Raw genomic sequence first — 18,871 nt, forward strand, 5'->3', positions numbered from 1 at the left:
CTCCAGCTGTCTCTCTCACTCCCCCTTAAAGACAGGGTCTCACTGTGTAGCTCTGGATGGCCGGCAACTTGCTATATAGTTCAAGCTGTCCTGGAACTCAGAGATCCTTTCGTTTCTGCCTCCCAGATGTTAGAATTGAAGGTGTGCACCCCCCCGACTCATCCTCCTTTTCGTTTTACTTTTATTATTTTATGTATTGAAGTGTTTTGCCTGAGTGTACATCTGTATACCAAATGTCAGCCTGGTGCCCTCAGAGGTCCTAAGAGAGAATCAGATCCACTGGGACTGTTGTGAACCACCATTGTGGGTGCTAGGAACCAAACCTGGGTCCTCTTCTAGAGTAGCAAGTGCTCTTAACTACTGAACAACCTCCAGCCAGTTTGGTTTTGTTTTTGAGACAGATCTTACTCTGTATCCCTGGCTGGCCTGGAAGTTACTATGTAACCTAGGCAGATCTTAGTCACAGACATCCACCTGCCTCTGCCTTCCCGGTTCTGGGATTAAAGGCTTGCAGCATCACATGGTGCTTGCTGTTTTAATTTTTGTACGCACTTTAGCCTTAGTACATTTTGAAGCTCTCCAGAACCTACCCCAAACTAGAAAAGAGAGCCTCACCGGCAGGAGTCCAACAGAAAGCTGTGTTTTGCCAGGATTAGAATCCCCTAAAGAGTATGTGCTCATTTGTAAAAGAAAAAGAAGTGAAAATTTGCTCTTGCTTCTTGCTCTGAGGACTTGTCTGAGTAACCAGGAGGTTTCAGAAGCCAGTACCTCAGTGTAGCCGCTAGATTTTTTTTTTTACTGTCAGCTATAATCCACAACTGTCTCTGATGATGTCACCAGCCACCACTCCTGTCCCCTAGACCTGTGCCAGGGATCATCTTTCCCAAAGTTGATGAAGCAGGCTTTTGGAGGCGGGTGAGTGGGTCCTGAACTGAAGACCCTTTTGGCCACCTCTCAAAGGGCCCTCCTCCCCTGGAGTCCCTTCAGTAGCTTTTCTGCCAAGGTCAAGTCTAGCTTCTCCCCCACCATCCCCCTCCTCTCCACTTGCGCACTCTCCTGCGCCTCTCCCGCACCCTCACCCCACCTTGGCTTCACTCTGCACAGTTGTAGTACCAGGTGGGGACAAAGGTGAATACAGGGGCAGAAAAGGGGCAAAAGGAGAAGAAAACAAAAAATGGGTTGAAGTAGGCAGCTCAAGTACAGCCATTACTTGGCTTTATATTGAAGATATGTTTGGCGTGGGCTCTTTCCATGAACCCCAGTCAGGCTGGCTGTACACCTGCTGTGTTGGCCTCCAAAGTGGCCTAGGTCGGGCTTCCCTAGAAGTCCCTGTAACTCTCCAGTCACACCAATCCAGGAAATATCTGGCCCGAGACTCCACGGGGTGGGGGCGGGGTTGACACTGTTTGCAAAATTGTACCCTCTGTCCATTTCTGAGTAGCACCCACTGCAAGGCCGCCTGATTGGCACTCAGCAGATGCTTGATAGTGTAGAGGGCTGGGGGGTGGGCGGCAAGCGGCAGAGGTATCAAGTGATTCGAGTGCCCAGGCCGAGTGGCTGGATAGGGCCTTCCAGAATCCCCAGGATATCTCCACGGGATGTCGTGTGGAACTTCCCGCCGAGAAGCGCCCAGTCAGAGCTGAGGGCCCCGGGGCCCGCCAATTATGAGCTGAGTGGGGGGTGCTGGCTCGAGAAGCCGTTCGCGCGACGTGAGCTGGGGTGGGGGCTGTGTCTTCTCTGAGGTGGGGTGGGCAGCGAGCCTCGTTGGGGGAAGGAGAGCCCGCGCGGGCCCCTGGCAAGGCTTCCCCCTGCCGTGCTGGCGACCGTGGCGGGGTTAGGGCGGAGGGGCGCTGTTTCCACCGCGGTGCCTAGTCCCTCCCCACACACCCCCACACTCCACCCCGCCCGCCCGCCCGCCCGCCCGTGGTCCCTCCCGTCGGTCCCTCCCTCCGGCTCTTCAGTCCCTCCTCGCCCTGCCTCCTTCGCGCCCGGCCCAGCCTCCGCCCGCGGGGACGTGTGTCTCCAGTGCGATTTCCCCTTTCTCTCGATCGCCTCGGCTCAGGTCTCCCCCACCGGCTCGCGGCCCCTCCGCGGGCGCCCCCCGCCGCCGTTCCCTCGGCGCGGCCCGGCCTCCCTGGAACCCTTCGGATTCCGCTCGCCCAGCTGCCACCCCGGCTCCCTTTTCAGCCCAGGCGCCACCGCCGCCCGCTCGCCCGCCCGCCCGCCCGCCGTCTCACCTGGTGTTTGCATCTTGCCCTCCAACTTTGCCATTGGCGGCGGCGCGACGTGTGGGAGAGCCCTGCGCCTCGCCTCGCCCGCCTGCCCGCCCGCCCGGACCAGCCTGCCCCGGCGCCGAGGTGAGTCACGGGCGGGCGCGGGGCGGTGGGGGCAGGCGGGCCCCGAGGAGAGAAGGAGGGAGGGGAAGGAGGGCGGGCGACGGCGGCCCCCGGCGGGCGGGCGGGAGGGCGGGCGGCCGCGAGGACGGACCAGGAGCCTAGCTCAACTTCCACTTCTCCTTTCGGCGGCGCCGAGCTGCAGGCGCCACTTGCCTGGAGCCCCCCGCTTTCAAGGCGGGAGAAGGCGGCCTGGCAGGGGGTGGGAACTCGGGTCCCCCGAACCCTGGGACGGGGAGGGGAGCGCTCGGCCGAGGAGCGGCCGTGTGACTGAACCCGAGCGGCAAACCAGCGGACCTCAGGTACGTCGATGGCGCCGCTTCTTGGGACGCGGGGAGACCTCGAAAAGTTTGCCTGAGTGGGGGAATTAAGGGCGCCGAGGCCGGGGAGTAGGGTCGGTTGGTGGCTGGCGGGCGGGCGGGGGCGGGGCGGGGTGCGAGAAGGGCGCGTCAGCCAGGGCTTGAGAAGAGTAGCCTTCGCCTCGCTCCGCCGGGTACCCTGTGGAGCCCGGGCTCCTGCGGTGACAAGTAGAAGGGATTGGCAGAATCCTTCTTCAGCTCAGGGCGGCTAAGGCTCCGTGGAAGGGCCCGTGGTTACTGCGGCGCCCCCCCCTCAAATCTCAGCGCCTGTGGGTAGGAGGGTGAGCAGACTGGAGCGACAAGGTTGAACCGGTGGCCCCTAGGGCTTTCACAGTCAGGCGCTTTAGACACGCACACGCACACTCGCGCGCGCGCGCGCGCACACACACACACACACACACACATGCTCGCAGGCTCGCACGTAAACCTATGACTTGGAGACCTGAACTGCCAAAATAGAGACCTCTTGGCAGGGGCTGGAGTTTCCGTGTGAGCCAGCCGCCAGGCTTCCCGCTCCCGCGTTCCCGCTCTCCAAGGTTCTCCCGCCTCTGGGCCTCCTCCCCTGATACTTCTGAGGGGACTCAGCCACCGCACAACGCAAAGGTCCCCCAATGCCAGAGTCTGGCTCTGGCGGTTCAGAGACTGCTGAGCTGGCAATCACTTTATGAATTCCTGTCCCTTCCACGGTACCCCTAAACTTTGCTGCCCTTTCTTCGGGGTCGGGCCTGGGATTTAGACTTCCTGAGGAGTTACCTCCTGACCCCTTGGCACCTCGGCCCAGCGGGTTTCTCTTGGGTGCCCCCAACTTCCACTGCACCCCAGCTGAGGAGCCCAGCGATTTGATGGCCCTTTGATTCCTTCCCCTCATCCCTCTCCCTGAGATAGAGGCCTGTCTGGTCCTGCAGCTTCTTCTAGTTAATGTTTGACAGTTCATTGTAGCTAATCATTTTAATTAGCTCTTAAAGTGGGGAGTAACAGTTAACCTTGGACTTCTCGATTTTGGCCTGGTGGGGCCTCAAATGGGAGGAGTTCTAAGGAGGTAAGAGCGGAAGTGAGGTCACCACCCCTGGCCTGAGCCACCACAGCTGGCTCCAACAGCTGGTGGGCACACCCATTAGGGACTCAACTCCTGTGAGCTGACCTTTGCTTGGCCTGAATGCCAGGATGGAGGGAGGTGAAGGGAACCTATCTAGCTCTCTCCTCTTTGGGGAGACAGTGCTTTGGTATCAAAACTACCCAGGAAATTTGTAGGTCAATCAAGGAAGAATGTCAGTCAGTTGCAAGATTTCCCCAGTTTGAAAGTACTTCCTTGACCCAGTGCAGAAAAAAAAACAAAAAACAAAAACTAGGCTCGCAGGAGCTGTCTCTAGGTGTGCAGAGGTTATCAGCAACAACCTGGAGCTGCCATAAGGAGTTGCCTTGCATATGAGTGTCTCCGGTGCTGGGTTCAAAGCCAGTCATCTCTTGTGTTTTTTTATTTGTTTGTTGTTTGTGTGTTTCTTGTTTTTCTGTGTGTGTGTGTCTGTGTGTAGGGGTTGTATATGAAGCAGGCTCCACCATTGCCACCCTCATCCAGCCTCTCTCTGTGAGCCGAAGGAGTGGCTTGTTTGCAGCTATGCCTGGCATTCCTCCCTCCACTGTACTGTTTTGCTGGCTCCTCAGGAACTAGTGCCCACCCTGGCCAATCTGGGGACCCTGAACCCAGCCTTCTTCACATAGTGCTAAATGATGGCACAACAGCTTCAGCCTCATCTGCTATATTTTGGGGCTTAAAAATGAGGCTGATTTATAACATACTCAAAATAACCTCTAATGTTGCAAAATTTTAGGGTTTTGGACCCAGTAAGGCCTAGTCAGCCACTGGCTGAAAGTATGGCTTTCCCAGGAAACCCTTTACTCCTGGGTTTCCCCAACTTTCTCATTCTGCCCCCAGTCATTAGAGCTAGCCTGTCTGGGTTGGAACCCCAGCTTTGTCCTTTTTCTGGTTATGTGCCCCAAGTCAGTTGAATGCCTTAATTTCCTTACGTGGCAAGAGAGACTTACCTTATAAAGTTGGAGAGGAACAAATACATTCATACATATAGGCTGCTTATTAGAACACTGTGTGGTACACAGCACACAGGAACTGGCATTATGATATGGCTAATACAGTGCCTAAGATTCAACTCAGCAAACATTTGCTGGGACCTGGTCCTAGTACTGAGCTGGCCCTGTTGAAGTGTCAGCGGAGAAAATGTGGCTATGAGGAGGACACCACTTGCCTTTCAGGGTAGTCTGTAGGCTGAAACGGTGGTAGGATGTAGGAGTCTAGAGAGAGTGGATACATTGTGTAAATAATGTAGTTTAAAGCCAAACTAAAGGAGTTGTCTCAACAGTTAAGAGCACTGCTGTTTTTGATTCCTCCCACTTACATGGTGTCTTATAACCATCTGTAATTCTGGTTCCAGGGATTCTGACATCTTCTTCTGACCTCCTTGAGCGCCAGGTACAGGTGTGATGCACAGATGTGCATACAGCCCAAACACCCATACACAAAATAAATTTACAAAATAGAAATAAAGCCAAACTCAAATTCCAGGATGGGGAGCCAGGCACCCCAGACTAAAGGCTTCTCCTTTCATGGGGACCATGGCTCTGTCCTGGTCTGGATGCTATCTGTCCCTCAAGACTGCCCTAAGGTTTCAGAGAAGGAGAAGGAAGGGAAAGTGGGCTCATGCAGGGGCTGCAAGTAGCAGGCATCTGGACCGTGATTTACTGGGTGTCAGGGCAGGATGGCATTACTTAGGACCCCTCCCAAACACCCCCAAATCTCTGTGGAACAGAAGGGCTCACAAGCTGGCATGCCTCCTTCACATCCCAGGGTCCCCTGCTGAACTAAGAAGAGTCTTCGGCAACCCTCGCTCCTCTGTTCTGGGCCTGACCCCAACCTGGCCTTGGTTATCACTCCTGGTCCTCTAAGCTGCGAAAAGGTCCCTGGCTTCACTGCCAATTTATTCCCTCTGTGGTTCGCAGACTGAAAACTAGTTCTGCAGGGGAGAAAAGAAACTCATGAAAGGTACCCAGAATCCCACAGGCTCTTTCCTAGGGGTCAGGGGCTTTTCTCATCAACACCAACCTGCCTGCAAATCTCTGGCTGCTGAGCCTCGTGTGTCCTGTAATAGCGGCTGTGCTGCTAATGCCCTGTATCTTGGGCCCCAGCGCTGGTTGCCAAGAAACTGCTGGTCGGGTGCTTATGAGGGATCTGACCTCATAGGGGCTGCTGAGTTTCAATTCAGCAGCCATTTATTAACACCTACTGTGTGCCCAACCTGCGCTAGGAGCTGTGGGGGAGCTGAGGGAAGGAGGTGGTGGAGCAAAGCTGACTAAGATGACGCTAGAGCTGAAACAATCAGAGGCGAGGACAAGCAGCCAGTCCAGGGGCTGGTCAGGTGCTAATTGTACTTGTTGTAGCAGAGGCCAGCATGGCCAGGACTCTGAGGTCAGCAGCAGCTAGAGGAGGGAGGGAAGGCTTTGTGAGGGATTCGAGTGAGAGCTAGACCTTGAAAGGGGGCGGGGGCAGCGAGGGGGAGATGTGGCTGAGCAGAAAAGGGAGAAAAGACGCCTTTTCTCTCTATTCCCTAGCCACGGACTGACCTTCGAAGCCTGGATGATTGTTTGGTAAATGCATGTCACATAAAAGAGCAGGTCAGTGAGTGTGGGTGGCTTCGTGCAGACCTCGATCTCCACTTCAGGACATATAAAATGGCTGGCCTAGACAGTGAGCCAGCTTGTATTGATAATACACAAAGGGTGGTCAGGCTTCCCTGCCACCCAAGCTGAGAGGATCTCATTATGAACTGCACCCTCCAACACAGGCAGGCTAGGCGAGAAGGGAGGGAGGGAAGCAGGGAAAGTGAGGGGTAGAAGCCATCAAACCTGACATGCTACAGTAGTTCACAGGAGAAATGGGCTGCCTAGCTCCAACCTTTCCCCAGGTTTTGAGACTTCTCTGGAACCCTGGAGGTAGAGAGCAGAGATTTTCATCACTACCTCCTCTTCCAGCCAGCTGGGAATTGAAGTCAAGAGAGTCCCGCATTTGTGCCTGACCACCAAAAATTCACCATGTATTTGTTTTCCTTTTGTGTCTTCCGTGGCAAAGAGGGCTTTGGCTCTTGTTAGGTTTAGTTGGATGAGAACACCTGGACTACCTCCACTCCACATCAGTTTGTTCTCTCCTTGCTTCTTCTGGCTTTGCCTCTCCTCCATGAATTTAAACACCTAAAGGAACCTACTAGAATGCCCTGATTTGAACTGGGAAATTGTGTCATATGGTGATTTCTTGACAAAGAGACCCAGCCTGTTCCCAGACGAAGGGGGAGGCTCAGGCAGCAGAGAAGGGTGTTTTGTGTAGCAGAGTCTTCAAGGAAAGTTCTGGAACATTTCTCAAAGAGGCTAACAAGAAACAAGAGTGTGGTGGCACATACGTTTAATATCAGCACTTGAAAGGCAGAGGCAGCAATCTCTGCATTTGAGGCCAGCTTGGTCTACATATAGCTTTCCAGGATAGCCAGGGCTACGTAGTAGAGACACCCTGCCACAACAAAACAAAACATCAAGAGGTTAAGTAGGTGATTCAAGTTGAACAAGCTTTGCCTTAAGTTCCTACCTGAGGGTAGGCCATTCCTTGTCCACTGCGAATACTTCTTGCCTCTTAGTCTACCTTCCCTTCTGAAAGCTTCCTGCCTTCTTCTAGTCTGACACAATATCTTCCTCAAGAAGCATTTCTGTCTCCAGGAGGGGCGCACAATCTATATTCATTCATATCCCAGACCTGCCAGGTTCTGGCTGTGTGACAATGGACTCATTGACTTAATCTCTCTGGGTCTCACTGTCCATGTCACAGAAAGAATGAGTTAATGTAGTAAAACACTGAGCATGTTACCTTGCACATTGTACCCACCCAATAAATATTCTCTGGTATTATCAGTTCTGGGTTGAGATTGTTGTTGCCAGTCATACAATCTTTTCCCTGTTCACATGCCTCAGACTTTTCCAAGATCTCTGGATTACCACTTTCCCAGAAGTTCTGGCAGGATATGCCACCCCATTCCTGAAAACACCAGGATTTTGCAGATTTTTCTGCTACCATTTTTGTTAAGTGTGCCATTATGAAGGATAAAGAGGGAATATGGAAGAATCAGCATATGTGGACATGCATGTGCGTGCATGTTTGTGTGTGCATTATCTACAAAGCCATTCTGAGTGGTAGACAGTCCTGCAGTTAATATTGGAGCTTGAGGGGCTAGAGAGATGGCTCCGTGGATAAGAGCTTGTGCTTGCTCTTCGTGGTGGCCAGAAGCTCCAGACCCCAGAACTCATGTCAGGCAGCTTGCACCTGCCTGTAACTCCAGTTTGAGGGGGTCTGCCACTTTCTTCTGGCTCTGCAGACACCCCTCCCACCACACACATTCACATAAGCACGCACATAGCACACATTAATGACTAATCAATCTTTTTCAAAGAGTGGAGCTTGAGCCTTCAAAGTGGCTCAGTGGGTGAACCTGAGCTCAGTCCCTGGAACCAGGGCTCAGTCCCTGGAACCCACATGGTGGAAAGAGAGAACCATTCCTGCAAATTACCCGCTAACCTCCACATATGATTCCTGGCACCCTCCCCCACACATGTGTAAAGAGTGGGGCTTAAGTTTTTAATATTTGTATTAATATCGCCATTTTCCCTGTCTTCATTATTTTCATTTTGAATATTCACTGAGGAAATCAGAAATGAGCTAGGTGTAATGCTGTACAGCTGCCATCTTGGCACTTTTGGAGCTGAAGCTGGAAAATGGAGAGTTCAAGGCTTGCTTGGCCTATATAGCAAGTTCCAAGCCAGCCTCAGCTACGAAGTGAAACCTTGTCTTTTAAAAAGAAGAAGAAGAAGAAGAAATCAGAGGAAGTTTGTTCCTTGGAGAGAAGGCATAGCATTCTACCCCTGGGGATGGTTTAGCAATCATCGGTTTGTTGTTTGCCTCCTGAGGGTAGAACTCTGGAAGCCAGTTGGCCAACTCTGTGCTTACCACTGCTTGATTTGTTTTTCCCTCCTTTCAGTTTACAGAGATGTTGGGTGCCTGCTGGACAAATGCCCAAAGGCCTTTGTTTGAGGCTGGGGCATTGCCTTTGGCCAGGAGTTTTAGGGTTTAGGATCCTTTCCTAGAGGCCCTCCAGGAGATTACTTGGAGGTCCCATCTGCTGTAACTGGATATAAGGGACTAGCATGCCCTGAGTGGAGCATGCTACTGGCTTCCTTGGTCCCCACCCATTAGGCTAAGAAGCTAGGCCTTGAGCAATGCGGACAATTAGTCTTCACCTCCCTAAATACCTGATAACCTGATAACAGAGGTACTCAGGTGTAAACTGAGGTGGTAATCTGTGTTTTTCCAGTGTTTTCTGGGATAAAAGTGGTTCGTCTAACTCTTCTGGGTCTGAAAATCCTTGTGCAGAAAGCCGATACCTTTTTTTTTTTTTTTTTTTTTGGTTTTTCGAGACAGGGTTTCTCTGTGGTTTTGGAGCCTGCCCTGGAACTAGCTCTTGTAGACCAGGCTGGTCTCGAACTCACAGAGATCCACCTGCCTCTGCCTCCCGAGTGCTGGGATTAAAGGCGTGCGCCACCACCGCCCGGCTTAAGCCGATACCTTTTTACAAGCTCACAAGGTGACCAGGTTTTTAACACCACAGTGATCTAAAAAAGAAAAAGAGGAGGGCAAAAAGACCCAGACCCCTTCTTAGAGACTCCAACCCCCATTCTAGAGTGTCAGGGACATGTGTGCTCTTACTGTGAGCAGCTGCATGATGTGGGACTAATGACTTGCCTGGAGAAAGATCACTTTTCTTCCCTAGCTTTACTGGGGAAGGATTCCTGGAGGTGAAAGGACAGGTGGCCTTTCAAAAGAGGAAAGATAGACCATTGACTATGTTCTAGGGGCATTTCAGGCTGCATGATAAAACATATAAAAAAGCATAAGAAAGCCAGAGGTACAACATCATAAGCCCACCACAATCAGCATGTGTGATAAGTTCCAGGTTCAGAATCAGACTCCCACTGGTAGCATCAAAGAATATGTTATTCTCGGGAAACATGAGATATACTGCCTTTTTTGTCTTCGCTACTACGGCAAAGTAGTGTGATGCTGTAAACAAAGAAATGCCGCATAATGACAAAACCATAGTCAGTGTTTTCTTTCACAGTTACTTCTATTTTTGTTTTTCTAGACACAGTTTCTCTGTGTGGCCCTGGCTCCTGGACTAAACTGGCCTTAAACTCAGAGATTCGCCTGCCTCTGCCTCTTGAGTGCTGGGATTAAAGATGCGCACCACTACCAGCCAGCAGGGCTAATTCTATAGTTCTCCCACTGGTTGTTATTTTGTACAATCCAAGACACCTTTTCTTTTTATTTTACTTAATAGCTTTACTAAAGTTATATCAATGTACAATAAATGGCAGATATTTCCAAGCGCACAATTTGATCCTATTTGACATATGTACAGGCCCATGAAACCATTGCCACATTCAAGAGAGAGCTAGCATATGTGGAGCTTCTGGGAAGTTTCCTTGTGCCCTTTAGCAATCCTGCTTCCCATCCTAAGGCAACTACTGCTCTGGTTTTTGTCACTATAGATTAGTTTGCATTTTCTAAAGTTTCATATAATTGGAATCATGCAGTCTTTTCTGGTCTGGCTTCTCTCTGCATATTTTTGTTAAAACTCTCCTTTGTTTTTGTATATATCAGTGTTTGTTCTCCCTCACTTTCTCTTCCTCTTTTGAGTCCAGGTCTCACTTTGTAGCCTTGGTTGGCCCTACAACTCAACTATGCAGCAGACCAGCCAGCTCTCACTCAGTGAGATCTGCCTACCTCTGCCTCCAGAGTTCTGAGATTAAAGGCTTGCACCATCATGCCTGGTGGATGTTTCATTCTTTTTTATTGCAAAGTAGCATTCCATTGTATGGATAAAACACACACTGCTTATCTGTTCATCCGCCTGTGGACATTTGATGCTTTTTTCCCAGTTTTTAAAAACCATTGCAAACAAAGCTGCTCTGACATCTGTGTGCAAATCTTTTTGTGGCTATAAGTTTCCTTTTCTTTTGGTTAAATACCTGGAAGAGAAGTAACTAGATCATAACAGTAATGAAGCTTCTACTTTTAAAGAAATCATTATACTGTTTTCAGAATGACTTTACCATTTTATGTTCCCTCCCCCAAAGGATGAGAAGCCCAAGTTGTTCATCTTCAATAACACTGGTATATAAGGGTGGGTGGGTAGCCTTTCTACCTTCAGCCATTTTCATAGATGTGCCATTGTGTTACATTGGAATTTCAATTTACATTCCCTAATGATTTACTATTTTAATCATTTTCCATGTGCTTATTTATTATTTATATGTCTTCTTTGGTGAAATGTCTGCTCAAGTCTATTTGCCAATAAAGTCCTTTATAGACTCTAGTTGCAAGACCTCTATGACATTCCTGCTTTATAAACATTCTCTGTTTTCTGATCCTTCTGCCTCCACCTCTCAAGTGTTGGGATTACAGTTGTATGCCACAATCTAGTTCTAGAAGTCTTTAGTTTTGCACTCAGTCTTAGCCAAAATGCAACTAATCACTATTTTTCTTTCCCTATTGAACCTCAAGTCTTTTCGTACTTAGGCAAGTGCCTTACCATTGAACTATGTCCTAAGCCTTCATTTTTCCTTTTATAGATCATGCTTTCAATACTGCATCTAAGGGTTCTGCCTGGGCTTAAATCACAACTATTTCATCATATGTTTTCTTTTATAATTTTAGGCTTCAAATTTTGGTCTGTGATACATTTTGAGTTAATTTTTCAGTATGGAGATCCAGAGCTTTGTGTGGGCTAGGAAAGAACTTTCCCAGCCTTATTTTGATCATTTTTAAAATAATTTAAAATTTTTAGTGTGTGTGCGTGGATGTAGATGTGTGTTGACACATATGTGAGTGTGAGCACACACTCACACCACCAAGTACATGTGGAGGTCAGAGTACAACTTTTGGGAATTAGTTCTCTCCTCATGGTAGGTTCCAGGGATTGAACTTAGGTCATCACCTGCTGTGCTGTTTTGCCAGCCCAGATTTTGTCTGCTTTAAGTCCTTTGCAATACCATATGAAGTTTAAAACTGTCTGTATAATTTTTTAATACTTGAATATACCCTATTTGCACTAATTATTGAAAGTTACTCCAGTTCTTTGCTTTTGAATCTTATAGTCAGGTGTGTGCTCAATATTACTGTTGTTTTAGATGATGCTTTTTAGTGATATTCTGTGGCTAACGGGTACTTTAACTTTACATTTGTAGAATAAGGCTTTGGTTTTGCCCATTTTGGGTGATAAATCCAAGATTTCTTTTATACATTGTTGTATGAATGCCTATATTATCCCCTTTCAACCATGTCTGCCAAGATAGCAGACCTCATTAATCAAAGTTTAGCTGGCCATGGTGGCACATGCCTGTAGCCCTAACTATTTGTGTGCTGAGGCATGGAACGATGAGTTTGAGGTCAGCTTGAGGTATAGAGCAAGACGTTGTTACCCCCTTCTCTCTCTCTCACACACACACCAAAAACAACAAATTTTTGGCCTCATATAGTTTTTCTCATATCCCATTATCTCACATCATTTTGGATCTTAGACCTGGTACAAAATCATGACACTGTTCCCAAAGGTACAGTGATGTGACTAGAACCCAATATTCCCAGGGTGGGACTGTGATTTTGTACCAAAAAAAAGTAATGCTTTTGATGATAGCTTGATTATCCACTACCTCCTCAATGATGCTTGGGCAAATAAAGTGATCTGTCATTTGCTCCTCTAACAGAAGCTTCCAGCCAGAGAGGAAAAGTAATATCTGAGTTCCTTGAGTCCTTTGTCTCCCAACTGCAGGACAACTATACTTCTAGATGTACTTCTACACTGTAATCCTAAAATCATTTAGGACCTGTATCTTGACAGTTTTCATGGGTTTAATTCATGGATGGTCAGATGTAGGTTGGAAACAAAAGAAAATCAAATACAGCATGATTTCATGTGTTTTACCGCCTGCTGGAGAAAGAAAAGATACACATGAAATAATCAGCAATTCAAGACCACGTGGGCTAAAATAGATCTTGTGACAGAACTTAAAGTCTCTGGGGAGTTTAATGGGGGGCTCTGTGGGTGTGGATTGTAATTACTAGAACATAAACAGCTCTGTGAGGTTAGGGGACATGTTTGGGACCTTGCTAGATGGGTACTGTTTGATTAGACAAAAAGGATCACTAAGGGATGGCAAGCCTGAGAAATTCCATGAATGAGGCTGGAATGTTCCCTCAGGGGACCATGAGGAGACCACTGGGCTAGAAGCCCAGCTTGAGTTGGGAAATCATGGGAACGAGGCTGAGTAGGTAGGGTGGGGTCAGACTGCTAAGGACCTTTGGAAACCAAGTTAGATGAGTTTGGACTCTGGGGCTCTGCTGAGTCGGAGTCCAGCTGGTTGTGGCCATAGCCACAGATCTCAATGTGTGTCCTGAAGAAGTTGGCACCATCTCAGAGGCTGAGGGAGGAGTTAGGTAGAGGCAGGACCAAGAGTGGAACTTGATCTTTCTTACTCCCAGTAAAGAGGAGCACAGCTTTTAGCTTTTTCCAGGCTTTCACACTTCCTCCCCTATAGCTTCATAACAGAGATCACTGGCATGGGAAGTTGATGATGGGACAAGAGACAACACCACCAACAAGCTCACCTACTGACTGCCCCACCCTTCTACTTACCCTGACACCTTAGGTAAAAGTCTCTCGATGGTGTCTGAGAATGAAAATGCAAGCCGAGTGCAGCTATGTGGGAGGCTGAGAAGGGAGGATTGTTTGAGCCTCAGTTCAGGAGATTGAGGCCAACACAACTAGATCTGGGCAACACAACTAGATGCTGTCTCAACATAGAAACAATAAAGAAAACAACAAAGGGAAAACCGAGCATGGCAGTATAGACCTGTAATCTCTTCCCTTGGTAAGTTCAGACAGCAATATTGTGAATTCAAAGCCAGCCTCGGCTCCATAGTGAGACCTGGTGTCAAGGAAAAAGGAATGTGTTAAGGAGAGAAATGACCTGTTCATGCGGTATCAGCTACCAACATATCAACACTAATTGGTTTGAGTTTTATCTTTTTTAATTTATTTTTATGTGAAACTTTATTTTTTTATTATTCTTTCATATAACATATATCGACCAAAAAGCTTCTCCTCGCTCCACTTCTTTTTTTTTTAATTTTTTATGACTTATTTATCTTTATTTTATGTGCATTGGTGTGAAGGTGTCAGATCCCCTGGAACTGGATTCTCAGACAGCTGTAAACTGCCATGTGGGTGCTGGGAATTGAACCCGGGTCCTCTGGAAGAGCAATCAGTGCTCTTAACCCCTGAGCCATTTCTCCAGCCCCTCCTCGCTCCACTTCTAACTGGTAGGAAAGACTGTTTCTGTAGAGATGGGATTTCAGCCAAAATTTTTTGATAGAGGGAAGAAATGGGGACCAGATAGTAAGCCTGTGAGAGCGCTGAGAGTCATGAAATCTCCTCCTAGAGAATGAGAACCTGAGATTTCAAGAACCATGTGACACTAATGGCAAAACTATTTTAGCAGAGTTTTCCATGTATTATATATGTATAGAAAGAGAGAGGGAGAAAGGAAGGGAGAAAGGGAGGGAGGGAGGGGGAGAGAGAGAGGGCCTTACCATGTAGTTCTATCTGATCTTGTACTCAACTGGGATCCATCTGCCTCTGTCTCCCAAATACTGGGACCAAACAGTTCAAGTGTGCCACTACAAATGTCTTAAATTGGATTCTTGAGCTAGAAGACTTGTTCTCATAACATTTCTTTGTGATGTAACATTTGCTCCCCAGCTTTTTGTTTTGTTTTATTTTGGTTTTGGTTTTGTTTCTCAAGACAGGGTTTCTCTGTGTACCCCTGGCTGTCCTGGATGGAACTCACACTGTAGACCAGGCTGGCCTCGAACTCAGAGATTCGCCTACCTCTGCCTCCTGAGTTCTGGGATTATAGGTGTGCGCCACCACTGCTCTGCACTCGGCTTATTTATTTTGGGATAGGGTCTCATATAGTCCAAATTGCTTTCAAATTCATTATATAACAGAATGGGCATAGCCTTCTGATCCCCCTGTTTCTAGCTCCTCAGTGCTGGGATTGCAGGTATGCATCACAGCAGTTTGTGATGCTTGGAATGGAACTAAGGATCCATGCATGCTAGGCAAGTGGTCTACCAATTGAACAGCAGTTCCAGCCCTGAAATACGAGTCACTCTTTTTGAGACAGGATCTCTCTATGTACCTTGGCTGGCCTGGAACTCAAAGAGATCCCCCTGCTTCTGCCTTCCAGGTGCTATATTTCTCACTATACATGTCTGGTATTCACTTGAATGTTTCAATCTCCTGCCCTATATATCAACCAATTGATAGATAGCTTAATCATTTGTCAATGAAAAAAACACCCCCAGGAGCCTGTGAAGATGAGTGGAATTTGAACCATAGCTTTGACTCCTAGAGTGAGACTTGGCCAGATTCAGTGAAAAGTCCTTATCCTTGTGGGCCCTGCCTACGGGTAGGTCTGAACCTAGAGATTTTTGAGAAAAAGGCTGGAAGGGAAATCTTATCACCTGCAGCATCATTTGCCTGCCACTTCTGTGTCCTTGGTTTAGAATACATTTGAGAACAAATTGCTAGGCCCTTGTGTTCTGAGGAGAGAAACTTTGACTTGCTCTGAGGTTAGCTCTGTCTCATCTTGTCATTTTGTGTGTGACCAGATCTTGGAGTGATATGTAGAGACTTTAGGCTCTGAAGCCTGAGTGGAGAGCAAGGCTGTTTGAAAGGATTCCTGAACTTCATTCACCCTTGCTACCATCCTCAGCCTACAGCCTTCTATTCAGTTCCATCTTTAGTTTCTGTTATTCATAGTGGAGTGCCAGTATCATTCCAGTTTGGAAGCAGCCTGCCTGGACTTCTCAGAACCTTCCCATATAGTGCTTCCCTGGCTTATTTCTTGGTGGCTAAGGCACTAAAGGCTAAGGTAAATTCTCCCCAGCCCTTCAGGCATTTTATTATTGTCTCCATAGCCTGCAGATAGAGATGCCAACTGGAAAAAGAATGCCTGCCCTCCCCAGCCTGGGCAAGCTGGATAAAGCACTATGAATAGTCAGTCAGGTTTTAACCCACCAGGCAGGGCCCCAGGCACTAAGGGCTGGTGCCAGGCAGCAAGCCTTCCTCCACACCCCTTGCCTGCCAGGGGGCTTGGGGCAGATGAAAGAGCAGGTAGGGCTCTGGGCAGGCTGTCTGGGCTGGGCGGGGCCCTGGTTGGGTGAGGCCCAGATTCCCCAGGCTGATAAGGCGTCCTGTAAACACCCAGCAAGTGGGGGGGGGGCAGAGGGCAGGCTACCAGATGGCAGGAGAAGAGGGGAAACTGGAGCCCAGGCCTAGCTACAGGAAGTGGGGCTTGATGTGGAAACATCCTGTCCAGTAGGGGCTAGAGAGGTGGCCACCAGTGATTGCTACCTCCACTATGATAGGGAGGCAAACTCCTGGGTACAAGATGGGGCTGCTTGCCTGGGCATTAAGCCAGGATCTTCGTTTCTGATATGGGACATGATCAATCAGTCTCTGTTATGGGTTGCTCATGGGTCTCTGTTATGGGTTGCTGTACCATCTACCACTGCTGAGAAGGTGTTTGTGTGTGATGGTGGGACGATTAGAGCCAAAATACCCCCATGGAGAAACTGTCCAGAACAATTGTCTGAGAGAATTTGTTTCTTACGGGAAAAATCATCACCTTTACTGTCTGTGAGGAACATTGATTGGAACATAGGATTGTGTCAATTGTGTCAAAAGCCTCCTGCGGCCCTCCGCAAAGAAGAGTCATGTGGCTGATGCTCGCTCAGCTCTGTCTTGCAGTGCCTTTTAATTAGAACCTCAGAGGGTCAGATCCCGTGCAGCCTTTAGCAGAGATCAGCAGACCTGTATATTTCACTTTACAGATGGGGAAACTGCGATTCAGAGGCACGGGGGCTGGGTCACCTGACAGCAGGCATGAAATTCAAGCCCTTGCCCTGAAAAGCTTCCCACCATCTTCCTTAGTGTGGGAGGTCCAGGCCCCAGGCCTCCCACAGAGGCCTGGATGTACCCTGCATACTCACTGGATCTGTACTTAACCCTGCTGAAGGCTACAGGATGCCTGAAAGGAGGAAAGAACCTCAGAGTCATAAATCAAAAGTCATCTGCTTATATGTGGCCTTGAGCAGACCCTTCTGGGCCACAGAGATTTCTAAAAGTTTTAGAAAGATAATAGTTTTCACCAGGCTTGGTGATGTGTGCCTGTAATCTCAGCACTTGGGAGGTGGAAGCGGGAGGATCGTTCAAGGCCAGCCTTAGCTACACAGTGAGTTTGAGGTTGACCCGGACTATATGAGACCCTCTTTCAAAAAAAACAGACATGCAGAAACAAAATCTCTAAACGTGTAACTAATCCCTGGTAGTGGTTCACACATCCAAGAATATTTGGGCAGCACAAATTTGTCTTGATGGGTTAAAAAAAATGACAAAGCTGGGTGGATAGGAAAGAAGAGGTGAATAGGGGTCCATATGATCAGAACATACCATATGGAATTCTCAAAGAACTAATAAAGACTTAGAAAAACAATTACAAATATATCTTGGCTCTGTGAGGTAATGTAGCATGAAAACCATTTGCTGTGGAAGCCTGGAAACCCATGTTAAATCCCTGGAATCCAGGTAAATATGGAAGGAGAGAACAAACTTCCCAGAGTGCTCCTCTGCCCTCCACACCCACATCACAAAAGTAAGTAAAATTAGTTAAAATGGTAAAACTCACCCACTAGAAATGTACACTTCAGTGGTTTTTTAAACATTCATAGAATTTCACATCCATCAGTAAGATCCACACTATTTTTGTCATCCCTCAAAGAAGTACCACATCCTGGGGCCTCAGTTCTGAAGGGATTCTTACTATAGATGCTATGCGTGTGTTTTGAGGTAAAAGTCTAGCCATGTTGATCAAGATGTGCTAACTCAGCTTACTGGAACCTTATATCCAGAGACCCTACCAGAAGAAAAAAACGCCAGAGCAGGTGATCAAGCCCCTGGCTGTGGGTCTGGCATATGTGAGAGCTGGTTTTCCATAAATATTTGAATAAACACACGAACCAACACCCTAAGATAAGAACCTAGACTTAACATTATGTGTAAGCTGAGTGTAACTGTATGTTTATAGGGCAGGGACCATGCCATGACTACTTTAGGTCTAGAGCCCAAATTTTGTAGTCACTGAGATACAGAAGTTGAGCAGAGCTTGAAGCAGGCTTGAAGTTCATATTGCCACCGTTTAGACAGAGACCTGGTCTGGGAAGTTAAGGATTGGTTTATTAGAATGACCTCCAGTTTAAATTGATGTCTTAAGAGGTATGGATCCTGGGCCTGAGCAGCTTTTGTAGAAGGGGCTCCTTGTGTTCTGAGCCAGCAGATGGCCAGCAATATGTGTAGAGAAAACAGTATAAACTTTGAGATCAAGGTCATATAAGCCTGGATTTGAGTTCTGCCTCCATTTTTGACAAGTAATGTGAACTTGGTCACGTTACCTAATCGCTTATGAGCTTTTCTGCAGTTTGTAAAGTAGATCTCTTAGCCAGGTTGGTGGTATAGTCCTATAATCCCAGCACTCAGGAAGCAGAGAATCACCCCAAGTTTGAGACCAGCCTGGATAATAAAGTGAGTTTGAGACCAGCCAGGCAGAGTCAGACCATGTATACATAAAGAATTGTTAAAGTAGAATTATCACCAAAATAGATTTCACTAAAATAAAGTTCAAACAAAATAGCAGCTGTAAATAAACCTAAATTCCAGTTCTAGCCCTTCTACTGGTGAGCTATTTTGTAAGAGTAAAGGAGAAAAAAATGAAAGGAAACCTGGGCATGGTGACACATACCTTTAATTCAGTCACTGGAGAGGCCAAGGCTGGAGGATCCTGAGCTCCAGGGCAGCCCAAGCTACATATTGAGACTCCCTCTCATGAAACCAA

The 18,871-nt window shown here is 48.0% G+C and overlaps 1 protein-coding gene across 2 annotated transcripts in view; it reads left to right on the forward strand.

The window, feature by feature from the left end:
• Positions 1–2,270: 2,270 nt before the first annotated feature.
• Elf4 (E74 like ETS transcription factor 4) overlaps positions 2,271–18,871 on the forward strand; it is a 38,655-nt gene continuing 22,054 nt past the window's right edge. Inside the window, exon 1 of one of the 2 annotated variants that reach the window (XM_075957511.1) lies at positions 2,271–2,357. The gene's annotated coding sequence lies outside the window, so the exon portion shown is untranslated. Of the gene's footprint in view, positions 2,358–2,482; positions 2,696–18,871 lie in introns of those variants that run through there. The other variant, XM_075957512.1, reaches the window with a different exon arrangement.

This window comes from Microtus pennsylvanicus, chromosome X, assembly GCF_037038515.1.
Source record: "Microtus pennsylvanicus isolate mMicPen1 chromosome X, mMicPen1.hap1, whole genome shotgun sequence".
Lineage (NCBI taxonomy): Eukaryota > Metazoa > Chordata > Mammalia > Rodentia > Cricetidae > Microtus > Microtus pennsylvanicus.